General features: G+C 32.9%; 1 non-coding gene across 1 annotated transcript; it reads right to left on the bottom strand.

The window, feature by feature from the left end:
* Positions 1-5,374: 5,374 nt before the first annotated feature.
* Positions 5,375-5,481, bottom strand: LOC139860893 (small nucleolar RNA R71). Its single transcript, XR_011763518.1, has one exon. It is a non-coding gene; the product is annotated as a small nucleolar RNA R71 (small nucleolar RNA).
* Between the last annotated feature and the right edge of the window lie 3,095 nt (positions 5,482-8,576).

Genomic DNA, 8,576 nt, shown 5'->3' with positions numbered 1-8,576 from the left:
GCCCGGCAATTCGTTGGGGAAAACATCGGAAAAGTCACTAACAATTGGCACATCATCGATATGCTTCTCATCAATCTCGACTTTCTTAACATGGGCTAGAATCGCGAAACAACCTTTATGAAGGTATTTTTCAACTTTAACGCACGAGACAAGGTTGAGTCCGGTGTAACTCTTATCGCCATAGACAATCAAAGGTTCACCATTCTCGATAGAAATTTGAATCGCTTTAAGTTCGACAAAGGATGTGAGATTTTGTTTTGGCTAACCAATCCATACCAATGATTACATCAAAGATCCCTAGTTCTATAGGTATCAAGTCAATTTCAAACTCTATACCCATTAAGTTTAACGTACACCCCCGACAAAATTTGTCGGCACTCAATAGTTTTTCGTTGGCCACTTCAATGGTATAACTAGTATCTAGTGGGAGTGGTGGAGTGCTAAAATAATGAGTCAAAGTCTTGGATACAAAACTCTTATCGGCGCCCGAATCAAATAAGCAAGAGACATAAGAATTGTTGAGAAGAAACGTACCCGTGAGTAGTTCATTGTCATCTCGGGCTTCCTCGGTGTTAATGTTGAAAGCTCGGCCACACGTATTGGGGTTATCTTTCTTCTTTGGGCATGTATTTCTATAATGACCCGTTTGACCACATTCATAACAAGTGACCGTCTTTGGTGCATTGGGTCCCTTTCGAGCGATGGGGGTGGCACTTTTACAATCGTTGGCCTTATGACCACTTCCTTGGCACAGGTGGCAAATTAGCTTGCCACATTCACCAAAGTGATGCTTGTGGCATTTGTTGCAAAAAGGTAGGTTTCTGGCATAACCCTTCTTACCGTCGGAGGTGAAAGGCTTCTTGGCGAAGTTGTTGTTGTTGTTGCTTGATTGGGGGGCTTCCCACTTTCTTTTGTTGCCACCCGATTTATCCTCGGCCTTAGGTGCCGGTACTACGATTTCGTCCACCGTTTCTATCAATTGGCGGGCCATCTTCAAAGCTTCTTGTAGGTTAGCGGATTTGGATGACATTACCCCATGTTTGATGCTTGATAGTGCTCCAAATGAACATATATTTAGGAGCAATATCATCCCAATATGTAAAGCTTTTAGTTGCAATTGTTCTATTTTTATGTAATAATCGTTTATATTAAATAAGTGCGAAGATGAAAGACAAAAATGACGATTTGAAGACGCAAATAACCAAAAAACTCAAATGTACAAGATACAATTCAAGTGGTTCAATTTATTGATGAATAACATCTAAAAATGACAATAGTACAAGTCGCAAAATACAAAGTACAAGATATCTAAGCGTACGAAAGGACGTTCGAAAATCCAGAACCGAGACATAAACCGAGCATCAACGCGCGAGTCAACGAACCTAAAATTACAAGTCAACTCTGCACAAGAATATAATATAATATATATAATTAATATAAATTTTATATATATATATATATATATCATTATATATATATATATATATATATATATATATATATATATATATATATATATATAATGTCGACAAGAATAATAATAATAATAATAATAATAATAATAATAATAATAATAATAATAATAATAATAATAATAATAATAATAATAATAATAAATAATAATCAACTTACCACTACACTACAATTGATTAAATCAAGTTGAACGTATGATTGATATGTATGATCATGCTGTCTCAACAAATCAATATGTACCAAACTATCAACATAAAAACAGTGCTTCTTTTCATGGCTATAAATAAAGACAGAATTCACATCACAAAAGGGAAGAAAAAAAATAGCATCTAGTAATCAACTTTCATATTTCAATTTTAATTTCTTAGTTCTAAAGTAGTAGTAGTTTGGTACTGTAATCAAGTATTGTACGGGTGTTGTATTTCAAGTTTCAACCGTTTGAAGATAATGAAAGTAAATATGTTTGTAAGTTGTATCTATTTTATTATTCCTATGTCTCGTAGCTAAATTTATACTATGTTCATCTAGTCCAAATAACCGTAATGTTTGATTAAAAAATTAATGGTTTGGGTTAATGAATTTATACTTTTATTTAATGTTTAGGCAAAAGAATGATTCTTATTGAAACCATTAGTTTAACTTAATTGGTAGGTGTGATTGTCTAATTGAGTGATAATGCAATGGATTCTATTACACTTATTTTCAAACATCTAAATTCTTTATTTATTAGGTGATTGTAATCGTCCCATTTAGTGACGTTTATAGGGAGCCTATTGCAATCATTTTAAATTAATATTTGGTTTGGGTATTTGAGCATTCGTCTAGACCAAGGAGATGAATTAAGTTTTACTAATAGTCAAGATATGGGTGGATTATGTACAGTGACAACTGGCATAATTGTTGACAGAAGTGAAAACCACGTCACAGTTTAAATCATTATTTAGTAGAAATATTTAATTATAGTTGTTAGGACCTCGGTGTCAAGGACACTTGCGTTGGGTAGTTCTGACTATATATGCGCGCTAGAGAACTCTAGGTGGAGTCATTAAATATTTCTGGTATAAAGGAAATTAACTCATAATTTAAAAAGAAAAATATCAAACATTACGTATTAAAATGACTAGATGAACATAGTCCCTTTTTATTATATTTATATCTCTTTGCATTATTATCACATTTATTTACTAGTTTAATATCTGAAAATCAATCGACATACCGGTCGTTAAACGGTAAATCTCCCTAAACTAATCAGTAACTTAGTAATTAACTATTAAGATTAACTATAAAAATCTAATTTGACACCTCACCAGTCCTTGGAACGATATCCTGTAATTTACCTTTACTATATTACAATACGATAGGTATACTTGCCTATTGTGTTTTAGTGTAAATTTAAGTAATTTCCAGTAGTAATTAGTGTAAAAATAATAACTGTTTTGTATACCCTCTAGAACACATCAAGTTTTTGACGCCGCTGCCGGGGACACGTGTGTCAAATATAGATTTTGTTAAGATTTTAGTAATTTTAGTTCTCTTTAGTTTTTGTAAAATAGATTTTCTTTATGTAATAAAAAAAAATCTATAAAAGAGTGACAGGAGGCAACAAATTAATTAATTGAGTCTTGCTTTTGTTACTTCCACAACAAATTAATTGTAGTATCCTTGTGGTTTTTGCTTCTGTCGAACATCAAATAAATGAAATAGGTGGATCTCACTCGAGATTATTGGTCAAGAAGAAAAGAACGAAGTAATTTGTTTTCTTTCCAATCGAACAACAGAGAATAAAAAGGGGATTGTGGTCTTTCATATTTAATTAATTTAAGAATTGTTAGTGTGTTGCTAGTCACAAGAAGAAAAGGCAATTAAAGTTAATTAATGGTGTTGGTGGGTCATGACATCAAAGTGAGCATAAGGTTAAAACTCTTTTGGTTTTTAATTTTAGTTGTTTTCTTTATGTCGTTTCACTCAAATTAATTCATAGCAAGTTTCACATCTAATTAATACTCGATCCGATAGTTTACAATCGACAGCAAAAGCAACTCCAATTGGCCTCTTCTTGGACTAGGAGGGGAAGGGATGGTTGTATGGCATCTATGAAAGCATTGACTACATTTCTAGCAACTTATTTAGAACTTTTAACCACCTAAGTTTTATATTTCCTTTTTAGTTTTACATTTAGTTTGCTTAGAATTTTTTTTTATAATAAATTGACAAGTAAGTAGGCTATTTCTCACAACATTCTTACTAGAAATGCGATTAAAAAATTAAAAAAAAGGTAATTAAAAAAAATAGAATTGGGCCGAAGCCTGTTAAAAACCCGGATGGATTAAGGAAATCTTGGGCCATGCGATCGCATGACCCAGTACACCAAACATCATGCGCTCGCATGATCTGTCTGGACAGGCAACATACCCCACGCATTAAATACGAATTAGGGTTTTAATTTTATATTTATTACTATTATTAGGGTTAAATTATTATATAGTTTTAATATAATTTGTATTTTAAGTTTTAGTTATTATTATTTACATATTTATATTAATACTTTTATATAATAAATATAAAAATAATATTTTTATAAAAATTGTATTTTTATATTTTGTATTTTTCTTATCGTTTAATCGTAATTTGTATATTATTCGTTCGTTATATAGTTTTAAGTTTAGTATTTTGTCGTAGTTATTTTTATATTTCTAATTTTTAGGCTTTGCCGTAAAATCCCTTAAGTGCTTTTTCTTTAGAATTAAGATTTAGGCGCTTTAGAATTTTGCGACGCCGTTTATTTATTTTAGTGCCTAATTAAGTTATTGTCATTTTGGATATAGAATTGCATTTAAGTTTTAATACCTTTAGGCGCAACTTTTTAGATTTAATTTTTAGACTCTTAAGTTTCGACGTTTTTCTTTCTTATTTTATTTTTTGACTTTTTCGACGCGCTCTTTTTCTTTTTCATTTCTACGCTCTAGTTTTTAGGACATAGATTTTTATCTTCTTTAAATCTCAACGAAAAATTATTTTAAGCGATTAAATTGATAGACATCTAAATTTTCTGCTTCGTAGTAATAGTTGGATTTGTTAGTGGCGAGTTGTGGGCTTCCAATTTAAAGGGTCCTGGCTACCTGCTGCATCTATTGGCTATTCGAAACGTGGAAAAAATCAGAAAAGTCTATTAATTTGATAACTTATATAATTTTTTTTTTATTTTTATAACTAATAGGATATTCAGTGAATGCACTGAGCAAAACGTTCACCACCTTTCATACGTTCACCACCTGTAACTCGATCAAGATATCTAGCCAATATTGTCGCCGTTGATTTTTCTTTAGAATCATCATCTAGTCGAATAAGTACTCCAATTCAAATTTCCGATAATCCATCTTTTGAACCCGATTTCACAATTGAGAACCCGGAGGATATTCAAGGACAATTCCAAGATCCTGAATCACTAATCATTCCTCCTGAATCACAAACCGTTAAATCAGAATCTTCTAGTGATTCGGGTTCAACAAATTCAATTATGGAAATGACAAAACCTCAAAGTATGGAAGACCGAATGAGAGCCACACGCACGGGCCAAGGTCACGCCATTATTCAGCCAGATGTTAATGTGCCGGATTTTGAAATCAAATGACAAATCCTACACATGCTCACCAATCAGTGCCAATTTAGTGGTACAACAAAAGAAGATCCAAACGAACATCTTCGAACTTTTAATAGGATTTGTAATCTATTTAAAATCCGAGAAGTTGAGAATGAAACTATTTATCTTATGTTGTTCCCCTGGACTTTAAAGGGAGAAGCCAAAGATTGGTTAGAATCGTTACCCGAAGGAGCGATTGACACATGAGATGTTTTAGTTGAGAAATTTCTTAAAAGATTCTTTCCGGCATCTAAAGCCGTGAGACTTCAAGGAGAATTTGTCACATTCATGCAAAAGCCAAATGAAACATTATATGAAGCATGGACAAGATTCAGAAGAATGTTGAGAGGATGTCCTCAACATGGTTTAGATACTTTTCAAATAGTGCAAATCTTCTATAAAGGCGACGACGTCACCACACGAAAATACATCGACACAGCAGCTGGTGGTTCCATTATGAAGAAAACCGCAACCGAAGCTCACAAAATCATTGATAATACAGTCTCCCACTCTCTTGAGTGGCATCCGGAAAAAAGATATCTTTCATTCATCTAAAGCAGCTAGAGCCGATTCTAGCCATGACTTTGATTCCGTTTCCGCAAAAATAGATGCTTTCGAGAGACGAATGGAAAATATGACTAAAGATATTCATGCAATACGAATCAGTTGTGAGCTATGCGGTGGACCACAATTAACGAAAGATTGTCACATCAAGCAAACGATGGAACAACGTGAGAATGTTTCCTACATGAACCAAAGGTCGGGAAATAATTATCAAAATAATTATCAACCGCCAAGGCCAAACTTCAATCGAAATCAAAATATTCTTTACAATCCAAATGGATCCAACAATAACTCGTACAACCAACAAGGTCTGAATAACCAACCAACTCAAAACAACACTTTCAATCAACAAAGACCTAGTTTGTATAAACCACCATAACAAACCATAGAGAAAAAGTCAAATCTGGAAGAAATGCTACAAAAGCTAGTTGAATCTCAAACACAATTTATTGCAACTCAAACCCAAACGAATGAGAGGTTTGATCAGTCATTTAGAACTCAAAAAGCTTCCATTTTGAATCTAGAAAAACACGTAGGTACTCTTGCTAGCATGATGAATGAGAGGGAACAAGGAAAGCTATCGGGTAATAATGAAGTAAATCCTAGGAATGAGAATGTTAATATGATATCAACAAATTCTGAAAAACCAGCTCCAGAAAATGGGAAGGTTTTAGATGTGAGTAACGATGAGGAAGTTACAACACCATCACCACCCGAGTATATAAAGCCAGTGGTGACACCATACAGACCAACCATCCTGTTTCCAAGAAAAGGAGTTGAGTATGAGCAAGTGATAGGTAATAAAGTTTGTGATACCTTTGGAACGAAGAAGAAGAATAAGAAAGTACAAGAAACAAAAACCGTAAAAATAACTTTCACCCAGGGTGGGTGATCCGGGTGAATTTATTGTTCCTTGTCTACTTAGTGATTGTGTCATGTATGATGCACTAGCAGATTTAGGTGCGAGTGTGAGTGTTATGCCTTTTTCATTATATAAGAGATTAGGAGTACGTGAGTTAAGTCCAACGGAAATGATTGTTCGACTCTTGATCAAACTATTAAGCACCCAGTTGGAATTGCTGACAACCTACCCGTGCAAGTAGGTAATTTAACCTTTCTAGTCGAATTTATTGTCATTGACATAGAAGAGGACTCAAACATTCCTCTAATTTTAGGTTGACCATTCTTAGCGTCCACCAGAGCGTTATTTGATGTAAGAGAGGGTAGAATGACACTTAGTGAGGGTGACAAATCGGTCACCTTTGTGATTCGAAAGTCTAAACCTCCACCAACCAAAACCGTTAAACCAATAAAAACGATTGGTAAGAACCATGTTGTTTTACCAACTCCAACGGTAGTGCTTCACAATAATAAAAAGCCTAAGTGTGGGGAAAATTAAGTAACACCTAATGATGACTTGATAACAAAGAACCCCGTTGTTGATACGAAATTAAATGACCCCGTTATTAATAGTTCAATGAAGAAACTTATTAAACGGATTCGCGATGCTAGAACCAAGGGGAACTTTAAGTTATGTAACCGGTTAGTATCCAATCTATCGCCTAAAGAAAAGGCAAAACTAGTTGAATTTGTGGATATTACACAGGAATTCGACCAATGGCTTAAAGCAAAAGTCACAGATATGCAAGTTGATTATGGTCCAAAAGAAATTAACGATGAAATTAATCACAATTTCGACACCACGGTTACCTAAGTGTGGGGAGATTCAAATGTTCTAAAAAGAAAACGCTATCTAGAGTTAGTTGTTCTGTTCTCGTGTAGTTCTGAGAATGGAATTCGATTGGTCTTTTCCACTAGCAGACACTAAAGAACTAGTTTTCTCCCCCCAATTCTGTTTTTTTTTTTTTTTTTGTAGGTTTTGTATGAAATTAATACGCTTTTTAAATTTAAGTTTTGTGTGAATTTAAAAACAAAATTTACTTTATTTCATAAAGTTTTAAAAATTGATTTCTAAAATTCGTCGTGAGTAAAACACTAGGTCATAGAACCGAAATTTCTATACCCAAAGACGGGGCGAAAATTTATGTTATCATTATTTTAATATTATTGATCTAAAGTATGCTAAAAATATTATATGAACGTGGGGTTATATAGCAAACTTCAAAAATATGTGTGTATATATATATATGTTTGTATTTTATGTTATATACAAAACAAGGTAAAACAACGTACTTTCAAAAACTGGCATTAAGTTCAGCAAAAGCAACTAATTTTGACGACAAGATGCAAAATATATGTGAAATTACAACGGCAGGAATGAACAAATGATGTGCACCATTTATCATTTAAACAAACGACAATATATTTGGAAACTTTGGTAAAATTTCAATCATTTTTCTACGCTAATAGCCCTCATGAATTTAAATTTTTACTGATTTCTTGCAAATGAGGGCATTGCAAGATCTTAAGTGTGGGAAGGAATTAAATTCTTTCGGTTTAAACATTAATTTATACACTTGGTAGTTCAATTGCCAAATTTTGTGAAAATTTAAAAAATTTTCAACTAAATGAATTCAAAATCATGTTTATACATATTTATGAATGATAAAACTAGGTGTTAATACCGAAATTATTGTTACCTCGAAAAGGACATAAATTGAGAAACAACCCAAAACGCTTGAATTCATTTAAAATGAAATAAAGGAGAATAAAAAGGCAAAGAAAGAAATAGAATAAAAGCTAAGTGTGGGAAGAATGCACCAAGTTCTTTAAAACATATATCACATATTTTTGTACAAAGATTACCGCATGTACTTTTGCTTTGAATAATACTAATTAGTTTTACCCGATTTACTGTAATATATTTGAAAGAAATATGGATCTACACGATGAATCAATTCCATCATTAAAAGGAAGTACAGTCTTCCGAAAAAGACAC

Source organism: Rutidosis leptorrhynchoides, chromosome 7 (assembly GCF_046630445.1).
Source record: "Rutidosis leptorrhynchoides isolate AG116_Rl617_1_P2 chromosome 7, CSIRO_AGI_Rlap_v1, whole genome shotgun sequence".
NCBI classification, from domain to species: domain Eukaryota; kingdom Viridiplantae; phylum Streptophyta; class Magnoliopsida; order Asterales; family Asteraceae; genus Rutidosis; species Rutidosis leptorrhynchoides.
Note: the sequence above shows the minus strand (reverse complement) of the source record. Positions and strands in the feature narration are given on the sequence as shown.